Source organism: Rhagoletis pomonella, unplaced genomic scaffold, assembly GCF_013731165.1.
Source record: "Rhagoletis pomonella isolate Grant_MI unplaced genomic scaffold, Rhpom_1.0 Rhpom_scaffold_00006, whole genome shotgun sequence".
NCBI classification, from domain to species: domain Eukaryota; kingdom Metazoa; phylum Arthropoda; class Insecta; order Diptera; family Tephritidae; genus Rhagoletis; species Rhagoletis pomonella.
Window position 1 is genome coordinate 44,795,590 of NW_023458560.1, and position 26,489 is coordinate 44,822,078.

General features: G+C 37.4%; 1 pseudogene; it reads left to right on the forward strand.

Annotated features, from left to right (window-relative positions):
• Positions 1-373: 373 nt before the first annotated feature.
• On the forward strand, positions 374-26,489 carry LOC118741931 (annotated as a pseudogene).

Below are 26,489 nucleotides of genomic sequence, written 5' to 3' on the forward strand. Positions count from 1 at the left end.
TTTGTTGACCTTTGCTTTTATTTTTCATGATAATGCGAAATCCGCAGCGTTTTATTTTACTTACTTACACATAATTGAAACCCCATTTAAGTACGCACGTAAATGTGTCCTTCAGCACAGCAATCCTTGGCGCAACGACTTTTTTGTGTTCTGCTTCTGCTCCTCTTCCTCTTCCGCTCCCTTTTCCTCTTCTCTGCTTGTCATTTGAATGCAAACGAATTAGGTTTTGCTGTCTTTTTAATGCTCTCATTCATGATTGCATGATGTCAGCTAACACTTTGATGTAATGAGCTTTTAAGTCAAGAAACAGCTTAGTTATGATATCTTTTCTCTTTTCTTATTTTTAGAGCAAACCGCATGTGGTGGATCCTATCGACTTTGAGGGTTTTGTGGCCAAGAATAAAATGCTTATACAAAATGATCCACAAAGGGAACTGCTCATCTATCCAAATGATGATGTCTCCGTAAGTAATGGAACTAATTTATATAAATGCAGTAATTTTTGTATTAAAATAGATGGCTTAAAAAGGTAATATCGAAATCGTCGTCGATATACAGATCATTCGCTATGGCTACAAATCGGTTATAGTTTTATCGATAAATGTGTCATATAAATACATGTCGATATGTTTATTGATTCTATCGATATAGTTATCGACTTTATCGATATATTTATTGGTTTTTGTTGATATATTTATTGATTTTTACCGATATATTTGTCGGTTTATTTATTAATTTTTATTGGTGTATTTATTCATTTTTATCGATCTATTTATTTATTTGTTATCGATAAATTTATGGATTTTTATCGATATCTATATTTTTTTGAATTTTATCGATGTTTTTATGGATTTTTGTCGATATGTTTATTCAATTTTATCGATACTTTTATTGAATTGTGTCGAATATTCAGTGATATCTATTTAAATCTACCTTCCAACGTTTATATCGGTAAAAAAAAGATTAAAATACTCTATTAATCGTGTAGCTACTATCATAAATATCTATTTGCATTCCATGTGGTTTTTTGCTGCCCTTCAGCATCTTAAGCCCTTCGCACTATATTTTTTCCCCCTTGAACAGTAGCGACTCGTCACTTTGCGTGAAAGAAAGTTTAAGGAATGTTGCTAAATTGACAGTCCTTTCGGTTACGTAGATCTGACAGTCGTGAGAACGTAGTCAATCATCTCTTCACAGCGGTATGAAGAGTTTAGAAGATGTCACCGTTTCTTGTTTAAGTTGGATTGAGAGCCGGTTGCGAAAGTTCTATGATGTTCGTTGAGATTGCTACTTTTCGATTTCAAATGCATGCAAGACATTTTTCCAGCCGATCATATATACGATTTGTTCGGAGATGATTTGCATTGTTTCAAGCATACAAAGAGGCATTGCTGTACCCAGTACCTTGTTGCCAACAATTCGTCTCTTTCTAGCATATCTTACTCTTGTTTGAGAAAAGCTCTTCTGAACCGGAAAGAGAGTTGACACTACGCCGATCAACAATAGCGTCGACATGGGCTGCGAGGATATTCGTCCCCAGCTAGATATGTAGATATTAGTCATCATACGCTATAATTAAGTATTCCTCCGTTTTGGAGATTATAATAACATCCGAACTGCACAATAATGCGTTGGACGTTTGGCCTGCGCATTTCCAGCAGTCTAACGAGAAAGCATATGGTCGTTCTTTCGTCAATCGTCTACTCTAGCTAGAGGATTTTCCTTGCGTACTAATAGCGCTGGCTGCGGTAGTCCCGCTGCCTATCAGAAGCAGACTTAAATGTATGTACTTGGCCAAAAATTGTGTTAGTAACCGCTGGAGATGTCATTTGCTGTTGTTTATCAGCCGGCAGTCAGGGTTTTTCATCCTATGAAGTCAAATCATCGTTAGTCCTGGGGCCGCGATTTTTTATTACAAATTTTCAAGATATATGGAAGTATTGGATTTTTTAGAAAAAAGCGCCGCAGCGCGCGATTTTTTATTAAAACTTTTCAAGATATATGGAAGTATTGGATTTTTTAGAAAAAAGCGCCATAATTACTATTTAAACAAAGGTTTTCAATTGTCCAAGGTGTTTAAAAGAAACTCTTAAATATATGTGCATAAATAAGACCGTAAAATTAATATTTTCCTTTTAGCCTTCAATCCCGTAATGCATCACAAAGTATTTTTGGCTAAAAAGAACTATTAACATTTTCAACGATATGGCACCTCATTCATGGCGGCCATCGCTGAACAATTGTGTGTTTACTATTCTTTGAGAATAGAAAAATATTTTAAGAACACTTTTATAAGCACTAATGGCTAAATATTTAGTGAAAAAAGATGTGCATCCATTTGTTTATGAAGAAAAGATGGTGTATTAATAAAAAGAAAAGTGATTAGTGCAGTGTTTATAAAAAAATAATTGTGAAGCAGTGGAGAAATTTAAACAACGAATAACTTAAAAACTATTAGCATTTGTACACAAAATGTTGATGATATCGGTCAATGAGCACCTCCTCAACACCCCCTACGAATTTCATTAAAAAATTCGTAATACTTTGGGTGATATAGGAAATGGTCCGTTATAGGAAATCTCAGCCGAACTTTTGGCTGTCTAAAAGTGTCAGCAGCGTAATTATAAAATCTCAGCTAGTTTTCCATTTTTGATAGTTATTTATAGTGGCCTTTAAAGTGGCAATATCCGATTATTTTTTTCACTGCTGCAATATTTTTTCTTTCTGCTTTATACCGTTTTGGGAACTCAACAGAATTCAACTGTAGATTTTAAGGGCACACACATTGCATATATCAATGCTTACTTTAGTACTTAAGATTTTAATGTTTAATGTTAGTAATAATAATGTGAATAGCAGCAAGAACAACTATAATAACAATAAAAGTTTAATAGTTCGTTGTCTGTAAATAACCTTGACCGAAATTCCCAAAAGATTTTTAGTGGCAACAGCAGCAGTCAACCCGCTAGTCAGTCAGCCAACTAGCAGCCAACGTGTTTATAATATCTTAAAGGATTGCCGGGCGTGTGTTTTTGTTTGGCTGTCCAATCTCGTCTATCGTCGCTGGCCTCTTGTCTTTCACTTCCATGCTGCTATATATAAAATACAATAGTTTTTCGCCGGGTTTTTGGAAGCATAAAAATCAAGTTGTATCCCATCAAGCAAAATAAACTTAAAGAAAGTTTTTTTTAAGTTTTCAATTATAAACATTAAGCTTACAAAACGTTGATTTTTTGTTTATAAAACGCTTGAAAGTAAGCGTAATATAATCGAAAAGGAACATTGGTTATAAGCGTAGAAATATAAACTTGTAATAAATGTTCAAAAGAAAGCTTTTTATAAGCGTAAAATTGTAAACTTATAATAAAGGTTCAAAAAAAGTTTTTTATAAGCGTATCAATACTTACTAAAAATTTTCAAAAGAAAGCTTTTTATAAACATTTTTATAACCCTTTATTTAAAGATATTTCATTAAAAACTCATACATAGATTGCTTAACATCTAGAAACTAAACGAAATGCGAATTTTCGGCGGACTCATCTACAGTCGCGAAAATATAAATAGGGAATAGACATTTTAGCATACAAATTCACAATAACACATACAAATTAAGCATAAAAAAGTTAATTATTACATCTTGATGCGTGCTTTCAATTACTTGCGGTTATTGGCAAATTGGAAAAGCGACATCGATGCAGCTATATATTCCGCTTCATCGCCGCCATTCTCATTGATGAACTTTTCTGAAAAAAATTTAATACATTTTTAATTGAATGTTAAACTAAGAAAGGATAAGGGGAACTCATCATTTGAAGACTCGAATGCTCCACCGATTAGCGCAGCGGGTCCTGGATTGGATTTTCTTGTTTTACCGCATTGGTTTTATTTAATTTTTTCTTTTAATAATATATTTTAAAAAACGTAAACACGTCACTTACGATTGAAAAAATTTTATATTTACTACTTCATGTCGTTGGCATTTACATTTCATTTATAAGTTTAAGTTATTTATAAACATTCGCTCTCAAAACTTATTAAAGGTTTATTTGAAAAAACTTTTAATAAGCTTAATATTAAAAATGCTTATTTAACGCTTATTATAGCAAACTTAATTTAAGTTATTTTTAAAAACGTTTACTGAAATGCTTGTTGGGATATTTTGACAGCGTGTGTTTTTTTGAGTGTGTATCAAAGTACATTGAACAGGTAGTATCAGTAGAGCAGCTGATTTGATTTACTTTCAAATTATTTGGTCTCGAAAATGTCAAATATTTTTAATTTTTTCTCACGAAAATTATAAGTTGTTAAAATGCATTTGCTTGTGAACCCTTTTTCCATACAAAACAAGCGATTGAATAGCAGCTTTTGGAACGTTCGCCCAACTCGGCAGCACGACCGCTGATTACTGGGCCTTGCAAAGGATGGATCAATGCTTCGGGAAGCAAACAAATTTACTAGGAAAGAAAGTTGCATCAATTTTTATTTTTTCCAATTTCAATTTTTTATTTTTTATATTTTTTTGTATTTCACATGGCACGCTTTGATTTAGAAGAAAAAATTCAGAACAGTTGTTGACACTTTCGATACCAGAAGCAACAACAAAATACACGCAAATGTTGTTTTTGCTCTACTGATACTACCTGTTTAATGTGCCTTGGTGTGTATATTTAAGTTTCTGAATTGTTTGTGCGTCCCCAATTGAGTTGAAATGCGTGAGCGTGCCATAGTGGCAGTTCGGAAAAATTTTATTGATTCTTTTTTTTTTTCTTTAATTTCTCTGGCATGCGCTCGGCTGCTGGTTTTAAAATATTCGGCAGTTAGGCGCTTTAATTTATTGCCAAAAATATGCGTATTGTAGTATATATATGACGAAACGCCACAATATATATATCTACATATGTATGTATGTATGCAAGTTGTAGCTTATCTAGACATATAAGTATGTACGAGAGCATTCCAAAAAAAAACGTGCAACTTAATTGAAACTTTCCCTACTTATTACCTGCATAGCTTCTAACTTATATATCGATGAACATTAGGCCGGGTCGATTTGTGGGGAGGCAAAAAAATCGCCCATTGCTCTGTGAAAATCATATTCTAGGGATCAAAATAAGAAACTTTGCCGAAGGAACCATTCCCCCAAAAACTAATTCTGATGTTCCCCAATTTGGGTCGAACTTTTGGGTAGGGGCAAATTTTGAAAAATCCCACTTTGACCCATTTAGAGTGCTCCAATCGAGTCCAAATGTATGACCGACCCCCACTTACTTTGGAGGCCCGACCCACCGATGCCAGTGGCACACCCCCTGGAACCCCCCCTGGGGGTTCACCATACAAACATTTCAAAACATCGCCGGTTTTGCACTTTACATGAAAAAATCAGCGAAATGCCTATGTTTTTTTTTTGGAGTTTATTTTTCTCTTTAGAAATTTATTTAGTGAAAAAATGAATTTAACTTAGTAATAGAAAAGAAATTAAAAAAAATTATTAGAAATTAGCGTTTTTACAACCCTTTTAAAACCAAGGCATCACTGTGATGCATTTGCATGTCGTAAACATAGTTGTGTGGGTTTTTTATTCAAGCGTTTTAAAAAATGAAGGTATCACTGTGACACAATTGCAAATCGGAAAATTGCTTGTGTGCGTTTTTTAAAACACAGCTGCATGTCGTAAACTTACTTGTGTAGTTTTTTTATAGCACCTACTTAAGAAATGAAGGTTGTTTTTACAACCCTTTTTGTGGGTGTTTTAAGGCACCTTCTTAAGAAATGCGCGTTTTTTGCAACCATTTTAACAATTAAGGTATCACTGGAATGCACCGCAACCCTTTTAAACAATGAAGGTATCACTGTGACACAATTGCAGATCGTAAAATTGCTTGTGTTGTTTTTTTAAGCCACCACAAGACACAGCAGGTAGAATTGAAATTACCATTTCATTCTTATTACCTCGTCTCGTAGACCATATATAACGCAACAGTTTTTGTGAATTCATTAAGTCGTTGTGAAGAACTCAAAGTGTGAAGTGCTTATTTCAGATAAAAAAATATTTCAAAAAAATGATAAGTGAAGTGACCATTCCAAATCAAAAAGTTTACAATGAATCCACCATCCTCTACACCGCAAGATGAAGCAACTACATCAACAACTATCGAAAACCCAATGAGTCATATACCCAAGCATGATGTTACTGTTTTTGGTGTGTCTACTGATTTAACTGATCTTAATTTACCAACCCATCTGGATATCTTGAGATATTATTTTTACTTAAGCGAACGTGCTAAAACAGAACCAAAAAAGTTTTCCCATAAATCATTCACTATTCAAGTACAAGATAAGTTGATTGGAATTTGGGAAAAACTTGGTATGGAAATAATGCCGAAAAAAAGTGTATTTAATAAATTGAATAAATTGCTTGACAAGTATCAAGAGCAGATCAAGAGAAGAAACAACACCCAACAATTTTTTATTTATTTATTTATTTACAGAGTATGTAAAATCTCTGGAAACAATTTTTTACATTGGAACATGTAAATGCGATTTGAAGGCATGCGGCTGGGTTCCCGAACGCCTCAAAGAGTTCATGCACGATCAACATAATCAGAGAAGACTAACAATGGATGCATTTGTGATGGAAACTGAAGAGCAAGGAGCAACGTCTATGTCATCAATGCCAACATACCAAGATCCCGATGATTCAACATACGCACAGCCACCGGTCCAAGAAGATATGGATAGAAGCACAAGTTCACAATACACAGAGAGATACGATTGCCTTGGTATGTGACAGATTTGGTGTGCCTGACAGAGTAGCATCAGCGTTGGGAACCGCTCTTTTGCAAGATTTTAAAATTAAAGATAAGCATGGGAAACCTCTCATCATGGATAAATCGAAAGTTCGCAGAGAAAAAGAGAAATGCAGACAAGAAGTGCTTCGCAAACGGTTAGATGATACTAATTTCATGTAGGCAACTGTGAAAATTTTTGGAAAACGACAGTGATACAGGAGAGTTTTGCCAACTTACTTATATGGTATTTGCACGCATATCATCATGATAAAACATAGCAAGGTAGAACCGTTCTCTCATTTTGTCGGCCGTGATTTTTTTTGAAGTTTGCCAGCATTTTAAAATCATATAAAATTGAAATTGTTCGAAATTGTTGTTGCTTGAGATTGAAAATGAAAATATGTGTGTGAGTGTGTGAGTAAATTTAAAAATTAAAATGTTTGGAAACGTCAAGAATTTGAAAAGTAACTCTCAGCGGTTCTACCTTACTATATTTTTATCATGCATATCATTACTTTTCAATAATTTGAATTTTTCTTAAAACTAAAATAATGCAAATGCAATTATTACATATGATTTACATATAAATTTCATGTCTGGCGAGAATTTTGTCAACGACAATTTTAAACCCCGACAATGACAATTTGTCACTTTCTCATGGAATTTATGAGGTGGTGACAATTATTTTGCACGTCTGCAGAAGACATGAGAGGAGTCTAGTCTCGATGTGGGCACAGATTAAGCACATCCACTCCCTTCCCCGAAAGCACTATTGAACTGTCTGAAGGATCTGGGCTTAGACGAAGTGTTGTAAAATAGAAGAGGGCAATAGATCGCCAGGTTGCAGTGCACACCTAATTTTAGTATCTCTCTATATATCTAGTGTTTATCGATTGAATGCCTTGAAGTTTGATTTGGTCCTAAAAAGTTGAGGACTTTCTTGTTCACAGTTCTACAATCATTTCAAAATGCATGGTAAACTCAACCCTCTAAGCAGATGAGAGATTGGGTGTTGTACCTGCCAAATAAAGTATAATCTGATTGTAATTAGGTGAACGTTCCCAAACCGTCGTTTTCATAGTACGGCAGTAGGCTTATTTAGTGCAAGCTCTGAATCCTCTTACCAGAGCTTTGTAGGGTACGTAGAGCTTTTGTTGAAAGCCCTTACGTTATGCTTAGACATAACTGTGCTCTTTAGTAGTCTGGCCATCATTAGAGCCATACATGGTTTTGCAACTACAGACAACAACTGTACTCGCGATTATCGGGCCGATCAGTACCTAGTATGCGCACAGTACAAAAACATATTTCAGAACCCATGTTTTTCCAAATGGTCTCAGGTTTCCCAGCTCGCAAATCTCCATTACTCTCCGAACCATGTTGTGATGCTGAGACTGAAATCAGGATTGTATGTCCCCAGGTCGCACCCTTCTTGCTGATTTTATTTATTATTCAGCCTTATCATGAGTTTCATTTTCCCCGAACCGGTTCACTTTTCACTTTTGGTTTCCATGGTTTTACTATGGGCGGATGACAAATTTTCGGGTGAATTTTTTTTCAGGCGAAACTCAGGATAAGGCAGATTATTTATTATTATTTCCTAAGCTAACATTTTCTTACTAAACTTAACCTCACTTAACCTTATCTAAATTATCCTAACCAAATTTTTTCGTATTTCTCTCCTTTCAGGAAATCGTTATGCCTCGCAAACAGCGCACCAATACCAAATCAATCATTGATCGTTTCGAGCCGCCCAACGAGGCCATCATCTGTCCGCTGCATGCTGGTACAAATGGCACCAGTAACGGCTCGAGTAGCACTTCAATTTCCCGCCAGAGCAGTCATACGAATAGTCCAAAATTTGCACAGCTCCAAATGAGCAGTCAATCGAATACAAGTCTACAAAATGGTAATGCTAATCTCTTGCGAAAAAGCTCACAAAGCTCGTGTACCAAAATACAGCTGTCCATTAAGTCACCAACTTCCTCGCATGACTCATACGAATCGGCTATTTCCACAATGGGTTCAATGGCTGGCGGCCATATAACTTCCACTTCGCATTCGTCTTCATCGTCGACACTAAAGTCCAGTATACTCGCACAACCAGAGGAGGATGAGGATTTGGATGGCTCAGATGGTGGCACGAGTAGTACTGGAAGCGGTGGTGGTGCTGGTGGCACACGCGCCTAATGTTCACGCTTTACACGTCAAGCGTTGTATACATATCGCACCAAGAATCATCTTATACATTACAAATATAACGCCTATGGTGGGACATGTCATGATTTGCCCAGGTATATACTTGATAAAAATTTGGTTTCGTCCGACAAATGAGATTAGTCATTTGCTTTTTATTTATTTATTTATTTATTTTATTTTGAGTCGCTGAATCCGAATTGAAAGTTTGAACTCGCAAGTAGGCACGTTTTTACTTTCTAACCTCAAAAAACCGCCTAGTATAATACATTGAAAGCAATTCTTTTGAGCTTAGAAAGTAAAAACGAGCCAACTTTTTTTTAATAATAACTGCGGACTCGGATTCATCGAGAATTCGAACTAAAAAGGTGGCTATTTTTCACATATGTACTTTCTAACCTCAAAACCCTGCCATAAATAGGTTTTTGAAGGTTAGAAAAAAATGATCCAACAGATCTGTGCGGATGTACGCGCTGTGCAATGGTTTTCGATTTGATAGTATTTTTCCTTTGCAGAATAAATCCACCTGAAGCGCTGATTGAGGAGGTGTACGAAATTGATGCCGATCAGGATCGCACTGACGAACAAATGACACGATCTCAAGCCGATACGATAACGAAACAGGGCTACTTGCTAAAGGGTCCCGAATCAGGTTCGGATCATATGTTTGTGAATATTGGCAACAAGTCGTTCAAGAGGAGGTGGGTTTCCATTTTACAAACTTCTCCGCCTATTTAATAAATAAATACTCCTACAGGTACTGCTATTTGCGTCAAGAGGTCGATGGCACCTACATTCTCGAACTGCACAAAGATGAGAAACAAGGCGAGGCTGAAGCCACTATAGTCATGGATTTCTGAACCGAAGTTGTGCAGGTAAATGTGTTGTGTGTGTTTTTTTTTCATCCATATAACCTCTTCACCATAAACTTTTTCTCCACCACAGAACCCCAAACGCGGCCGCTTTTGCTTTGAACTCCGCATGATTGCCGGCCATAAGTCCTTCACGCTCGCCGCCGAAAATGAGGAGGAGTTCAAAGACTGGCTGAGCAAATTATCGCTCGTGCTGCAACAGAACAAGATCCAGGAGGACAAACGCGTCGCCTCGCTTGAACGCGGGCCACCACCTACCACCAGCACTGTTATCTTCGGCACGCTGAAGGGACTCGATCAATCTATGACTCCTCAATTGATTAAGTATAGACGCGAAACGGACATTTCCATTGCGCAGGCGAGCATCGACGGCGACTTTTCGCTTGCTATCAATCGAATGGCAAAGCAACCACCACCGACACTGTCGACCAATTTCGCGAGCAATTCGACAAGCGCATTTTTATAGCCTGCAAGGGCCTGCGTTTTCGCTTACAATGCGCTGGCGTTGACGGCTTCGATAGCGAGAATTTGTGTCAAGTGGAGCCATACATCACCAGCTTAGCGTTGTATGATGCGCGCGCCGGCCGCAAGCTAACCGAGTCCTTCTATTTCAATGTCAACGATGATAATGTAAGCGATATGTTGCCAACAACGCCGGTGCCCAACTCTGTGGCCACTTGTTGTGTGCCATTGCGTCGCGCCGATGAGAAGGAGGATCGAACGCGCACCCACGCTGGTGGTGGTGGTGCTGCTGCTGGTGGTGGTAGCGTGCGCGTGCAAAATTCTCTGTTGGAGAATCTATCGGGAGATTTGTTGCGCTGCACCAAGGAACATTTTGGGCACTTGCGCCAGGCTATATTCTCAGTGACAGCGCCACATCCGGACATTTACTTAGTGTTGAAGGTGGAGAAGATTTTGAAAGGTAGCATAGTGCAAGCGGCTGAGCCGTATTTGAATACTGGACGCGATCCAAAGATCGCTTTAAAATTGCACAAAACAGCGCGCAACTACGCGCAAAATATTGGGCACTATCGTCAGCCGTTCGCTTGGGCGGCTAAGCCACTCTTTCGGCTGTACAGAAATGAATTGGATACGGAGAACGAGACCTTCGAACTGACGACCATCTATAGGAAGGAAATGAATAAGCTGAAGGATGAAGAGCTGCTGAAACTATTGGCGGAATATCGAAAGCCAGATAAGCTGAGCAAATTAACGATTAAACCGGGTTATATGAGGCTAACTGTCGAGGAGGTGGAGAAGGTGCCAGGTATGTAGGCGTACATACATAGAAGGTGTATGTAATTCATAAAAATTTGTTTGAAAAAAAACATTTGTTGAGCTCTCATTTCCATTCCTTCCATGCATACAGGTTCCTTTACTAAGTCTTTAGTGCCGCTAGCTAACTTCACATTTCCACCCAAACCGCCCACGCTAGAATTGACCGAATTCCAAACAATAGCACGCGCGACATGTATGGGTAATAACATTCTGCAATCATTTATTTGTCTATCCGCAGTATTTGCAATTCGATAATCAGAAATTATTTTCGCGCGCACGCAACATAACCGCTGTCGTGGAGATGCGCGACTCAGATGAAGAGGGTAGCAAACCGTTGAAGGTGAGTGCAAAAATAATACATGCAATTTCAAGTGTTTTATACATATTTGTGTGTATGTATATTTGTTTCAATTTTCCTTGCAGTGCATTTACGGTCGCCCTGGTCATGATTTCCTAGTCTCGCAAATCGCTTTCCCTGTGCTGCATCACAACACCACACCTGCATGGTATGAGGAAGTGAAAATGCGTTTGCCTTTGGGTCTCTTCTCCGAACATCATTTGCTCTTCTCCTTCTATCACGTATCGTGTAACTTGGGCAAAAAACGTGATGCCAATGCCGCCTTCGAAACTCCTATAGGATATGCTTGGCTGCCGTTTTTGCAGAAGGGTCGCATCACTTTGGAGGAGCAGGTCATTGCCGTGGCGGCTACGCTGCCGGCGGGCTATTTGTCGATACAGCCTTTGGGGCTGGGCAAAGGGGTAAGTGTGCATGTGTGTGGCAAATGCCTAAAGTGCATATGTATCAGAACTGTGTAATGATTGAATCAATTGAGTGTGCATTCTCATTTTTTTCGTTTCAAAAATGTGATTGTTTGATTTAAAAAATGTAACAACCACTCTTGAGATTGGTTATAAATTGTAAACACAAAATATGTAGTGTGTTATGGAATGGTTGACACCCATTCACATAGAGAATGTGAATGCAAAAAAAAACTCAATCATGTATGATTGGACGTTTATGGGAATGCAATCTGTCATTATCATTCAGTACTAATACTATTTGTTGTATCAGGGTTGAAATTTTGTACTCAAAATGTGAAACCAGAAAATTGCCATCTCCCTTAAAATAAGTAAACAAATAAATATTTGGTGCTAAATTATTTTTCTAAGTGTTTGGCCGAACTTCTGCTCAAACTTGAGGCATGAGTTCTGATTTTATAAGAAGAGTTTTCAAGGCAGAAATATACTCGAAGGTTTGCCATTGGTGCCGAAGGACGACTGCTATTTTGGGTTATGATCTGACCAGGTATTTAACCATGGTCCTATGGAGTGGAAGTACGCACATGTAATCACTCTGCTGCGGCGGCTGCCGTAAGTACATGATATCCATATCGTCGTTTCAAAGTATAAAACCGCGTATCAAGAAAATGGAAAATCGCGTAATTGAATAATTATTTTCTAGAGAGTAAAGTCACCCATATTTCAAAATGGTTATCTTTTTTATAAAGCAAACGTATTTCTGGCTAGTATATTTCAGGACGAATGGATAAGAATTGAGCCAAGAGATTAGATTATTTATTCTTAAAATGCATGAAAACTATAGTATGCTTGCAAACAATTAATAACATTTTGTGATAAACAGTTTTACAAATGTATTTGCACTTCAAATTTGTATTTTAATAAAGTATTAATTAAATAAATTATTATTGTAAATTATTATTTTAATAAATAGATATAAAGATATTTATACTTGGCAACTCTTGGACTTTTCTTCATTTGTAACAAATGACAGATGTAAACAAAATAAAAAAAATAATTTTATTTTTACAAATTTAAAGCAAACGGGCGTTCTTTACAAAAAAATGTAGTTAGGGATCGAATTGCGCATATTTTTTTTACAATATCAAGTGCCCACAAGAAGTGTTAAACCACTAAATAGCTTAAAAAACGCTTTCAAAAATTCAAAACGAGAGTGAAGTGCAGTGTTCAATTGGGATCGAAATTGCAGGCAAAATTTGTGCGTGTGTGATTAATGTTTTACTTATTTGAAGAAATGTTGCCCGTTGTTATTAAAAATAAGCAAACCAAGACCCCCGCTTTCCACTGGTGGTTACATAATACTTGAATAGCTCCTTAATTAACATGTGTTTGTTTTGAGCACGCACGGTCAGTTAAACAGGCATGTCTGAATCGATTTCCTTCATCATTCTTAGCAATTTGATGTGCATTTTTATTGTTATGTGTTGCAAACAGACATTTTAGGAACTAAATAGGTTCTAAAATCTCTGTACACAAGCGCACTTATTTTTAACAGTTTCCAGTTTATGTAATATTAATCAAAACAGCTTTTATTTATTTTATGTATTATGTGATTTCTGGAAGCGTCGAATACAAAAAAGGGCTGTGACTGGGTTTATGTAATTTGAAATTGTATTGATGATTACTAATAATAATAGAAAAGCGATTACATATCGACACAACTAAAAATTTCATATATTTCAGTAGAGCCAATTAAAGATTTTTTGTTTCGTAATTTAGCAATATGTCTTGGAACGTAATTATTCCGGATTATATGCAGTCATACTGTAGCTTTCAAATTATGTATTTTTCTAAACCTGAAATTTTGAATTGTGCCGTTATTGCAGAGGACCATCGACATATGTTAGTGTTTGGCCGAGCTACTCCTCCGATTGTGGCATGCGCCTTGATGTTGTCGCACAAAGGGGAGGGACCTACAGTTTTACGCCGACTCCTGCCGGGGGGGGGGAAACATTTTCTTTTTTTTTTGTTGGCCGGAACTGGGCTCGGACGCTCACCCTGCGAAATGGTAGTGCGCACTTCTAAACACTACACCACAGCGATCGCTTAATTAATTTTAATCATTAATCGCGATTAACCATTTATTCGTTAATTTTTAGTCATTCATAGACTAACATTTTGTCGACAATACTCGCATAAGATAGTCCCAAATTTTCACAAAAGAGAAAAGTGATTTTCTTCAAAACTTTTGAATGACGTCTTGACTGAACTTACTAATTCGGAATTTCTACTATTACTTATAGAGTAGGCTATTCATAAAGTCTGGGTAATGAAATAAAAATTTTTCTATTTTAAGTTCCATAAATATAAGGAGACTTTTATTGTTTAATTTATTTTTTGCACATAAACTTGTATCTTGAACTTCATTTTCCAAAAAGTGAGGATGTCAAAATTTCAATAGATATCGGATGTACGGTAATTTTCCAAAGAGATCTCCTAATAGATAAGTTCATGAAAATTGTTCCAAACGAAAACTTAAAATTGATAAAAAAAAAAATAATAACTAAATTTAACTAATTTATATTAGAGGTTTGAAGTTTATCCCACTGTAAGTATGAAATCTTCATGATAAAAACATAACAAGGTAAAACCATTGAGAGGCAGTCTGACGTTTGCCAACAATATAATTTTAAAATCAAAACTCAAACTCACACACACATTCTCATTTTCAATCTCAAACAACAACAATTGTGAACAATTTAATTTTTTTATTTTCAATTTTATATGATTTTAAAATGTTGGCAAACGTCAGAACAAAATCATGGCCGACGAATTGAGAGAATGAATTTACCTTGTAATGTTTTTATCATGGAAATCTTCAGCTATGTGTTTCCATTGTCACTTTTTCGTAGCCATATCAACAGCCTGACAATTAAGAAGATAGTGACGTTTCATGCTACCATACGCAATATCTTAAATCCTTCAAATTTTATTATTAACCTTTTGTTTGTTAAAAACATTTTCTTCTTAGATTCGAAACTTGATCAAGCAAAATTGCCTTTGTTTTTGACTAAGAGATGCTCAATAAGCTCAGAATTGTAGTTCTCATTTGCATACATAACAATAAATTATTAATTTTTGTTTCACACCAACTCCAATATTGAATAGTAAAATATATTTTAATCTTACCCAAATAAACAACGATTTAGTTCAATCGTCAACCACATATAGAGTATAGGATGGTAATGTGTTAAAGTTTTAAAGCTTTTAAACGTAAAATGATGGCTAATACCTTTTTAAGCGTTTTGTAATTTAACCAAAACTCAAGCAAGGAATTATTTACTTTTCAACATGCATTAGCAGAGTGCACTTATATTTTGTTTACAATTTGGTTGTCAAACACACTACATCGGATCTTTTGACACATTTACCAGAATTTACCACCAGGTAGCTTCTGACAAAGAGATGACCTTACTTACTATCTTATTTGTCCTCTCAGTTGCCAGAAAACCATGTACGATTTCCGGTAAAATCTGGAAATTCTGCTAAAAAATGTTAATTTCGGACTCATGCGGGTTTACAACTAAATAATATTGGGAATACTTTTGAGGTGTTTGAAGAGGGTTGCAACCTGTTTGAAACTAAATTTATTTATAATAATCATATTTTGGCCTTGACACTTTTGCTAAGTTTTGGCCGAGCTTCTCCTCCGATTTGTAGCGTGCGCCTTTGCTGTCACACAAATGGGCGGGACCTACAAACTACGCCGACGCCGAACGGCGATACAATTTTTATGATGAGCTATTTTTTTATTAAAGACGCTAAGATTTTTAAAATATTTTCACTAAAATATTATCAACCTAAATGTAAAGCTTATGCGAAGTAGTTATCTAATTTAATGTAAATTTTAAACATTTTCAAGATAAAACATGAATTATATTTAAAACGTAAATGTTAATACAACTGTTTTATATATAATCCCAAACATATGATATAAAATCCCCTCTACCAAAAAACTTAAATTGGGTAACGCCGGTTTGAATTTTTACAATTGAGCAATTGTCAAAAATCTTCCTTTTTATCAAAAAGTTATTAACCAGGGTGGCTTTGAACTAATGATTGGTACTGAGTTAAAGAATGCACACACATAAAAGATTGCAGCCTTTTCAATACTCATTCAGTGTTAAACCTTTTTTTGATTGGGCATTGGTTTTTTCAATCTTGCTATGAATATGTTGATGTGTGAATTCATAACTGCTTTGAGAGAATGGAAAATTCAAAAATTTTAAACCTCAATCCTAAGCGAAGAATAAGTAATGAAAACTGGATAAAAAAAAATTGTTGATTTAAAATTGAAAATGATTTCACACTTACACAGCTCTGATATGTATGTATACTTAGTGTGAGTTCGCTATGTGACTAACGGCAAATTATTATACCTTTCATGAGCATGAAATGGTATTATAACTTTGGTCCGATGTTTGTAAGTACCAGAACAAAAAGAGATAGACCCATTAAAATGTATCTTATATGATCAGAACGTCGAGCTGAGTTGATTTAGCCATGTCCGTCTGTCCGTCTGTCCGTCTGTCTGTCTGTCCGTCTGTTTGTATGCAATCTAGTCTCTCAGTTTTCGAGATATCCGGATCAAATTTGGTAGGTGGGTGTATTTTTATAATGTATTAATCATTTGTCGGAACCGGAAGAATCGGACCACTATAACATGTAGCTCCCATACAACTGATTGTTCAGATATGAGATTTTTCGTTATAACTTCTCCATTTATGCAGCTACGAACATGAAATTTTGCAGTACTTGCACCCATTATCAACAGAATACTTACAGTGAAAATTACAAAGATCGGGTCACTAAAACCTATAGCTCCCATACAACTGATTGTTCAGATATAAAATTTTTCGTTATAACTCCTCCATTTATATAGCTAGGAACATGAAATTCCGCACTGTTTTCAATAATTATCAACAGAAAACTTACAGCGAAAATTAAAAAGATCGGGTAACTATAACCTATAGCTCCCATACAACTGATTGTTCAGATATGAGATTTTTCGTTATAACTCATCCATTTAAGTAGCTAGGACCATGAAATTTCGCGCTGTTTTCACTCATTATCAACAGAAGACTTACAGTAAAAATAACAAAGATCGGGTCACTGTAACCTGCAGCCCCCATACAACTGATTGTTCAGATATGAGGTCTTTTATCAGAACTCCTCCATTTATGCAGCTAGGAACATGAAATTTCGCACCATTTTCACTCATTATTAACAGAATACTTACAGTGAAAATAACAAGGATCGGATGACTACAACATATATCTTCCATACATCTGATTGTTCATATATGGGATTTTACTGTAAAACTCCTTCATTTGAACAGCTAAAACCGATAAGTTTCGTAAGATATTTTATAAATAATAATACAAAGTCTGCTGAGAAAATCGTTAAAATCTATGCTGTATAAACTTTATCTCCTATAGCACTGATTGTTCAGATACCAGTTTTTGCCATATATCTCCTTTATGTAGCAAACTAAACCCAATAAATTGTGTTACCGGTTTACATACCGATCACATAGCAGTGAAAATCACTTAGATTGGTGCCATATAAAGTATATCTTCCATACCTCTGATTGTTTATATGCGATTTTTTATATAAGTATGTAACTCCTCTATCGATGTATGCAGATGTATTCAAAAGCAGTAATCTGTCAAAGTAAAATTTGCAGATGTTCATGAAAGGTATGAAGCCTTCGGCCTAGCCGAAGACAGCGCTGCTCTTACTTGTTGTTAAGATAGTTTTGGACTTTTGACCGTTAAACGTGGAACTTGCACTTTATTATACTAAAATTTAATGATCTATAAAACTACATACCCAAAATTTTTATAAAAATCTAAAACAAAAAAAAAATACTTTTGATTAATTTTTTTTTATAAAATTTAAATTTTTTAAATATTTTTTCGTTTGGGAGAACCCTACAATTGTTTTCAATTAGCTTTTATTATGTAAAATTTATTAACTGGAGCAGGAGAATTGATCTTCTTCAAAATTGCCACTTTTTCTGCACTTTGCAGTAAAAAATTTAATATAAGCAAATAAAAAATCAAAAATCGGGCTCAACAACTAGTCTCTTGTAAATTTTATAAGCTTTTATTAAAAAATAAAATAATCAAATTGGTTTAGAAATGAAGGCTCCATTGAATTATGAACATTAAATCCATTTATTGATCACTGTGCGTAGGCGGTACAAACTACCAGCAGTAATAGAATTTGTAACTTCTTCAATTTTAAGAGCACCCCTAGACCGCCGTCCCGACACCTTGCATTCTAAAGTTTTCGCCCACCGTTCGCTGAGCTGACTAAAACCCCATCTCTGCCGAAGCACAAGCTAGTGGAGCCCCTACCATTTCCCTACTCAGCGACAAATCCTTAAGAGTGCCCTGTCTTGTTAGCTCATCGCCCAAACAGTTACTTGGGAAATCGCTGGGGCCTAGAAGCCAAATAACAATGGTAGTGAATTTTTTCTGTAGATGACGACAGTTTTTATGGTTTTAAAACTGAGAGAAAATTCCCGCTGTCATCGATGTTTTTGAACACGAAGATGAATACTAAATCGAATACGAAGACAAAGACAAATTCCAATACAAAGAGGAACCGACGACGGAATCAAAGACCAATACGATGACTAAGACGAACACGAACGCGATACGAACGCGAGTAAGAAGTGAAATATGAAGATAAACATGAAAGTTAATACGAGGAGGAATATGGATACAAATACGAACACGATACGAACAATAGCGCAAGGACGAACAGGAAGATGATCACGGACATAAATGGGAAGACTAGTAGGAAGTCAAATACGAGGAATATACGAAGACAAATACGAATAAGAAGATGAAAAACAAAGCAAATTCGAACTTTGAGACGAACTCGAATACGACGACGAAGATTAATGCGAAGATGCATATCAATATGAATTCGAATACGAAGAGGAATGCGAAGAAGAGGACGAATACGAAGGTTATTGCGGAGACGATTATAAGGACAGCACTGAAAGGAGCGCGAAGACGAATGCGAATACGAATATGGAGTTAAATACGAAGACCACAAAGAGAAATACGGCGAAGAACACGTCGACCAATACGAAGGCGAATACGTAGACAGCGACTGAAGTGAATACGAATGTGAATGCGAATATTAAAAACGAAAATGAATACGGAGACGAATTCTAAGCCTAAGTCGAAGATGAATACGAAGAAGAATTAAACGACGAATACGAATATAATACGAAGACAAATACAGGTAAATTTCGAAGACTAATACAAAGACGGCGACTAAAACGAGCAAGAAGGTAGACGCGAAGACTACTATAAAGACGAATACTTACATATGTATACGAAAACAACGACTACAACGAAAACGAAAAAATCTTCTTTCCCCTGAAAAAACTAGAACATTTTCGTAAGTAGCCGGCACTCCTTGCATGCATATATCATCGTTTAAAGTACAGAACCGCGTATCAAGAAAATGCAAAACCTCGTATGTGAGGTTGCCAAGATTTTTTAGGTGACAGTAAAGCTACTCCTATTTCAAAACGGCTCTATCTTTTATCCCTAATTATCTCTTCTTATATCTAAGAATCGATATTTTAGGATAAGGGCTTGATGCCAGGAGCTTCCGGTGCGCAAATATCTTTTATGGCACAAATGTCAGTTACGAGGTTTTGCAGAACGACGATACGCTGTTTTGTTCTTTAAACGACGATATGTACATATATCTATATGTTTTTGCAAGAATCGTGTCCGCTTCTTCGTTTAGCGTGGATACCTTTGTTTGGAAAACACTAAAATGATCCGGGAGCCTAAACTTAATGGAGATTTCTTCGCAGAAAGCACATACACTTACTATTCTACATATAAAACTTCGGTTAATCCGTGATTTAGTTCACAGGGTCATGGTTCCAAACATTTCACCCTGTCAGAGACCGTTAGGGGAAAGCCGGCCATTGAGGGAGTTTGAAAAATTGGGATTGGGGGAGAACTCCGACTTCTTGCTTAGCCCTTTACATACTTTCCTCGGAACGGAAGCTCTGCTCCACTTTGCCGCAACAGTTCAGTTCAGGAAAGCCACCAACCGCGTAGCTTTCCGCGAGAAGGACTGCTTAATACTATCCCACGACTGTGTAAAGCTGAGTCTATGCATCTGCTCTTGAGGAAGGCATGTTGATTTAAGAACGTCCTTCGGGAATCCTGCTTCTTATGTACAGAGAAAAGAGTAGCTCTAGCGTCTTTCAGATAGAGGAAGAGCGATTGATTGATCTGAAATCCCTAGGCGACACATGTGCCTTGATCTAAAATGCCTATAGGACACATGTGCGTTGGTGGTACGAAGGTAATTTTGGCCAACCCACTTTCACAAGTTTAGAGTATAGCCCCTTCCTAAGCAGTTAAGGGTCCGCAGACTTCGGTACTTGCGTTGGGTACGATATCGTCTGGAACCGGATCCATGGAGGGAGAGTTTATAGCGCTATGTAGGTGGTGCTCCCCCAAAAATTGAAGTTGTTGTCTGAGTGGCCGGCTCCGGATCACAAACTCGGAAAATTAACATCAATAAACTATGTTTTCCCGGAAGTTTTTCCAAGATCGAATTTCGTAGACTCCTACAGTATAGGTCCCAGTTTCAGTTCATCTCAGACTCCAGTACGCATAGATTGTGAGATGCGCTGCATTGATGAAAAACTGTATGTACCGGCAACGTGAGAAAGGAGAAAGGTTGATTACCTAACCTCAAAAAATATTTATTTTTATTTTTGCCTTACTTTTATTAAAATAATAATTTTATTTTGATTAAAAAAAATTTTAACTATTTACTTTATTTTGTGTTTCCTGATGAAGTCACGAAATTATATTTTATGTTTATTTTTTAAACTTTAAGTTTAAGTTTTCAAAAAATTGTTTTTATTTTATGATTAAGTGTTTTAATTTTTCTTTGCATTTTGATCTAACCTCAATTTTTATTTTTGTTCATCACACACAAACTCACACGATTCCTTTAGTTTTGTATTTTCAACTATTTCATTGCATCTTTACTCACTGCGTTTTTATTTTTCTGGCTTCTTTCAAAATTTTCATTCATTCGATTACTGTTTGCGTGCATGGTTTAAATTACAAACAAAAAAAAATAATTACAAAAAAAAAATAAAAACGAAAACAAATAACGAAATTCAAAAAAAAAATTGAATACCAAAAAAAAAACTAAATACATTAAAATAAATTTAATTCAAAAAAAAGTACAAAAAAAAATTATAAAATTAAATAAATAAAAAAATGTTTAATTAAATAAAAAAATTATTAATTATTCTATTCACAAAAATATTTAAACAATTATAAATAAATTAAATGAAAAAATTCAAAAATTAAATTTGGTTAACTTATAATTTTTTCCCGGAAACTTGAATTTAAAAATAAAAAAAAAAATTGAAATTTTACCCTCATTAAAAAAATTAAATGAAATAAAACATTAATTTTCAAATATTATTTACTCCGCCATGTGCAAGATAAATACTTTTTTCTCCACTTCTTTGCCCAACGTTTCGCTAACTACCTTAGCATCATCAGGGGCGATTCTTTATTATAAATATCAACAAAAAACAGAGGAAAACAAGATTATTTAAATAGAAATTATGAGTTTTTTGTACAAATAAAAATTAAAGATTGGTAACCAAAAATAACACAATCACAGGTTTTTAAACTTATTTTTTACCGCATGACTTACATGTAAACTTAGGTTAAGTTGGTTTCACATCAATGCACATACATGTAAAAACATTGAAAAACATATAAAACATATAAAAAACACAAAAAAACGTTAAATACATTGAAAAACATAAAGTATTGCTACCATCCATCCGTGGTAATTTCGTCAAACTAAACTAAACTATTCGTTACAAACATAACATGTAAGCAGCCGCGATATCGTCCGTGTCCTCCTTCTTGTTGATTGTTTTTTCCCTTTTCTGTAGTATACGTAAACTCTCTATTGTGTATCTTGCCCGTTCCCTCTTCTCCTTGTCCAATATTTTAACGTTAGCTAGATCAGCCGTATGGCCACTGGTAAGTACGTGTTGTGCTAATGCTGTGCTGTTCTTCTTTTTGTTTATGTCGGCTTCGTGCTCGGAAAGGCGAACGCCTAATGCTCGCTTAGTTGTCCCTATGTAAACTTTGTTGCAGTTTTCGTTTTCGCCGCCTTTACATGTGATTTCATACACCACGTTGTTTTGTTGGTGGGGCTTGATCGGTGTTTTTGTTTGTGTGAATATCGAAGATAGTGTGTAGTTGGTTCGGTATGCTAATTTTATATTAGGGTTGTTGGTGTTTATTTCGTGGTCAAGTTGTTGGTAGAACTTAGGAATGTACGTCACACTGTGATATCGCTTTGTTCCGTCTGTTGCTTTTGTGGTTGGCGTTTTGTTTTGATTATTGTTTATTGCTGTTACTTTATGTTCGATTAGGCTTTGTATTAGACAGTTTGGGTAGTTATTGCTTGCTAGAATTTTCTTTATTTTGCATATGTTCGTCTCCTTGAATTGTTGGTGGCTTATTGTAAATATTTTGTGTATTAAATTTTTGGCTGTGTTAATCTTATACTTAAAGGGTTGCGATGACAGATAATTTATTAGGCGCCCAGAGGAAGTGGGTTTTGCGTACCAGTTAAGTGCAATAGAATAATTTTTTCGGTGGATCATGACATCTAAGAATGGTAAACAGAGGTTTGCTTCTGATTCCATTGTAAATTGCAGCTTTGGATGATATTTGTTAAGTGTTCTGAGAATAATGTCCGCGTCCTTTTGTTTTACTATAGCAAAAATATCGTATACGTATTTAACAATGAATTTGATGTCAATATTAAAATTTTCCTTCAGGTCCAAAATAGGGCGTTACTACGTCAGCTATAGTTGGTGAAAGAGGGTTACCCATTAAAAAGTATTTTTCTGCACATGGAGAAGTACATCGACCAGCCTACAACAATACCAACATATAACAAAAACTCGATCAAAAGCTTACAAAGATATTATTTACTCCATTGAAATAAATGGACAAATTCAATTGTTTGGAATAATTTTGATAAAAAATACTATTCAAATCAAACAACTTTTTTATAATTTTTTAAATAATTCATATATTACAAATTAAAATACATACATAATAAAATACATGAATATAAATCGACCATCCACCATTTGCGACATATCAATTTCAACTGCACCACGCCTTCATACTAACACTTGTTGTAAAACAACAACAAAATTCATACAAAAACGGCATCGCTCGCCCTTCAACCAAATTTTCGTTTTCATCATATTCGCTTGCTCGCTTGCTCGCACTCACTCTTTTTCTCCCGCGCTCATTATTCCTCTCGCTGTCACTGTCACTGTCGCGCTCCTCCACCCTCTCTTTTGGCTACAAAACATTACCATATTTCCAGCAGAATTGCGGTCCGGACATACAATGGATCGACAATCAGCGCCCACTTTTCAGCGTTGCCTTCCGCATGGACTCTACTGTGCTGACAGCCGATCAGCATTTGCATAATTTTTTCGCACATTGTGAGCGCCTGCTAGAGGGTGTAAAAACCACAGCGCTACCCGCTGAATCGGAGACTTGCAAAATACTTAAGGCAGCGCATGCGATCGACATCAGCACGCTGATAAATTTTCTACCGACCGTGCTGAATGAACTCTTCACGCTACTCGTACACACACAATCCGAGGAGATCGGCTTGAATACCATACGTCTACTCATCAATTTGATACACATGTGGATCGAGGAGGCCGGACGCAAGGAGCTACTCAGCGCCTATGTTAAGTATGTCTTTCATGCGCCCTACTACAGCCAGAAGACGCCGCGCACGGTACACGGCGAATTGTGCAAGCATTTGCCGACCATTTTGCATCCGAACAACACCGATTTTCTGATCGTCAACAAATTCATGCATTACTCTGGTATTTTCTTCGATTTGATCATCAAGAGCATGGCGCAACACCTGTTAGATACTGGCCGCATACGTATATTGCGCAATGAGCGCTTTCCTTAGGAGTACCCCATGCGCGTGGAGAGTTTGATCAAAGTGCTGACGCCCTATCTAATTTCGCGCTACAAGGATCTGCCCGTCGAGACGCGGCAATTGAATAGATCGTTATCGCAATTTGTGCGACGCTGCCTCAGTTACATGGACCGCGGTTTCGTCTTCAAGCTAATCAAGAATTACATGGAGCAGTTTGAGCTGGGCGATCAGCGTACGCTGCAAGAGTTCAAATTTGATTTTCTAGCCGAGATTTGTCAGCACGAACATTATGTGCCACTAAATTTGCCATCCGTGCTGAATCCAAAGAATTGTCCACCAGAAATGATGCTCCATTTTACACTCTCTCAGGAATTCTGTAGGCAACACTTTCTTGCAGGTTTGCTGTTGCAGCAGCTGAAGCACAGCCTGAACGAGCCCACCTCTGGGCGACGTCACGCGCTGCGTATCTTTGAGAATTTGCTTGCCAAGCATGAACTCGACGATCGTTACCAGAATCGTGGACAACTGTCGCGCATCGCGTTGCTTTATGTGCCCTGGCTGGGCATTGTTATGGATAACGCGCATCGAATCGATGAACTCACGGGCGTGGCGACGCCCAATGGGCACGTATACGCCGGCTCAGCCTCCTACACCCAGCGCTTATCGTGCTCCATCAGTTATGTGTTTGGCAAGGACACTGTTTTGGCTTCGTCAACGTCGACGCCGCGCTCGAAAAACCGAATGACTCTCCACATCGAACATCCCAGTCCGCTGCGTGCCTCCGTGTACGTCAGGGATGCGCCACACGCTGCCGGCACTGCGCCACTGGCCAACGGCAATTCGGAGAGCTCACTGAACACGCTCAATTCAGATTCGCAAAACTCGCAAGACACGCCCACTATGGGCGCTGTCACTAATGGTCATCACGTCACGGACCTCTCCGAGGTTGCCATGCGTAACGGCCACAATCGCTCCATTAATGTTATGCACGGTTTGAATAGCCTGCCGCGCTGTGACAAATTGAACATGGCGGAGAGTAAGGAGCTACTGCTCGGTTTCCTATTTGTTGTAAAGCATTTGGCATAAGATCAGATGATAGGCTGGTGGCAGAACTGCACCGAAACGGAGACGCTCGCCTATCTTAGCGTGCTCGACCTCTGTTTGGTGCAATTTCGCTACGTTGGCAAGAAGCATATCAGCTTAGCTGATGATGGCAAGGAAGCGCGTTCGGCGCGCACGGCCAAGGCTAACACATTACCTGTGCGCATGCAGCCACCGAGTGTAGAGCAAGCGTCTAACGGAAATGGTACCACACATGAGTCTGGCATGCTGACGCTTACGCAAAATCGCGAGAGCCTCGTTGAAGAAACGGCGCGCAGTGAGCAGGCGCTATATGAGTCCAATCTGGCAACGGAAATCGGCATGATCATACTGGATAGCCTCGGCTTGTATGCGGTACACTTTCGCGATAAGCTGAGCGATAGCCTCGTACTGCCACAACTGGCGCGCGTCTATCTGCGCTTCCTGCAGCTCGGCCAGTCGGAAAGGCTCTCAAAGCATGTATTTGCCGCCTTGCGCGCCTTCATTAACAATTTCTCACCCGCACTGTTCAAAGGCAATGCCCAGCTGTGCGGTCAAATGGTCTACGAACTGTTGAAGGGTTGCGACAGTCGCCTCGTCGCTATACGGCACGAGTCCTGCGCCGTGCTCTATCTGCTGATGCGCAGCAACTTTGAATACACTAGCCGCAAGGGTTTACGCGCGTGCACCTACATGTAATTATCTCCGTCTCGCAAATGATCGGCTATGTGATTGGCTTGAATAATGCCCGCTTTCAAGAGAGTCTATCGATGATTAACAGCTATGCCAATAGCGACAAAGCAATGAAAGGCACTGGCTTTCCGGTGGAGGTGAAAGATCTGACGCGTCGCGTGCGCACCATGCTCATGGCAACCGCTCAAATGCAGGCACATCACATGGATCCCGAACGCCTACTCGAGCTGCAGTATTCGCTGGCGAACTCGTATGCTTCGACACCAGAGCTGCGCCACACCTGGCTCATTACAATGGCGCGTAATCACGAGCAGAATGGCAACATATCGGAGGCTTCGTGCTGCCATATGCCCATAGCGGCGCTAATGTCGGAGTATTTGCGCCTACGCGGCAGGCTTGCAATAAAATCGTTGAGGTGAATCGTTCGGGCAAACGCATGCTGGGACGCTTCTATCGCGTCGTGTTCTTCGGCATGGTGAGTGTGGTGGATATTTTGCTGAATTTTTTTTATTTTTGCATTTTTTCTGTTCCAGGTATACTATGAAGATGATCATGCGGTTGAATTTCTTTACAAGGAGCCAAAACTAAGCTCACTCAGTGAGATATCCGAACGTCTGTCAAAACAATATAAAGAAAAGTTCGGCGCCGATGTGGTCAAGATGATCATGGATTCATCGCCGGTGAGTTTAACTATGAACATAATGAAATTTTCTTCAATACCACTTAATTATAGATTTAA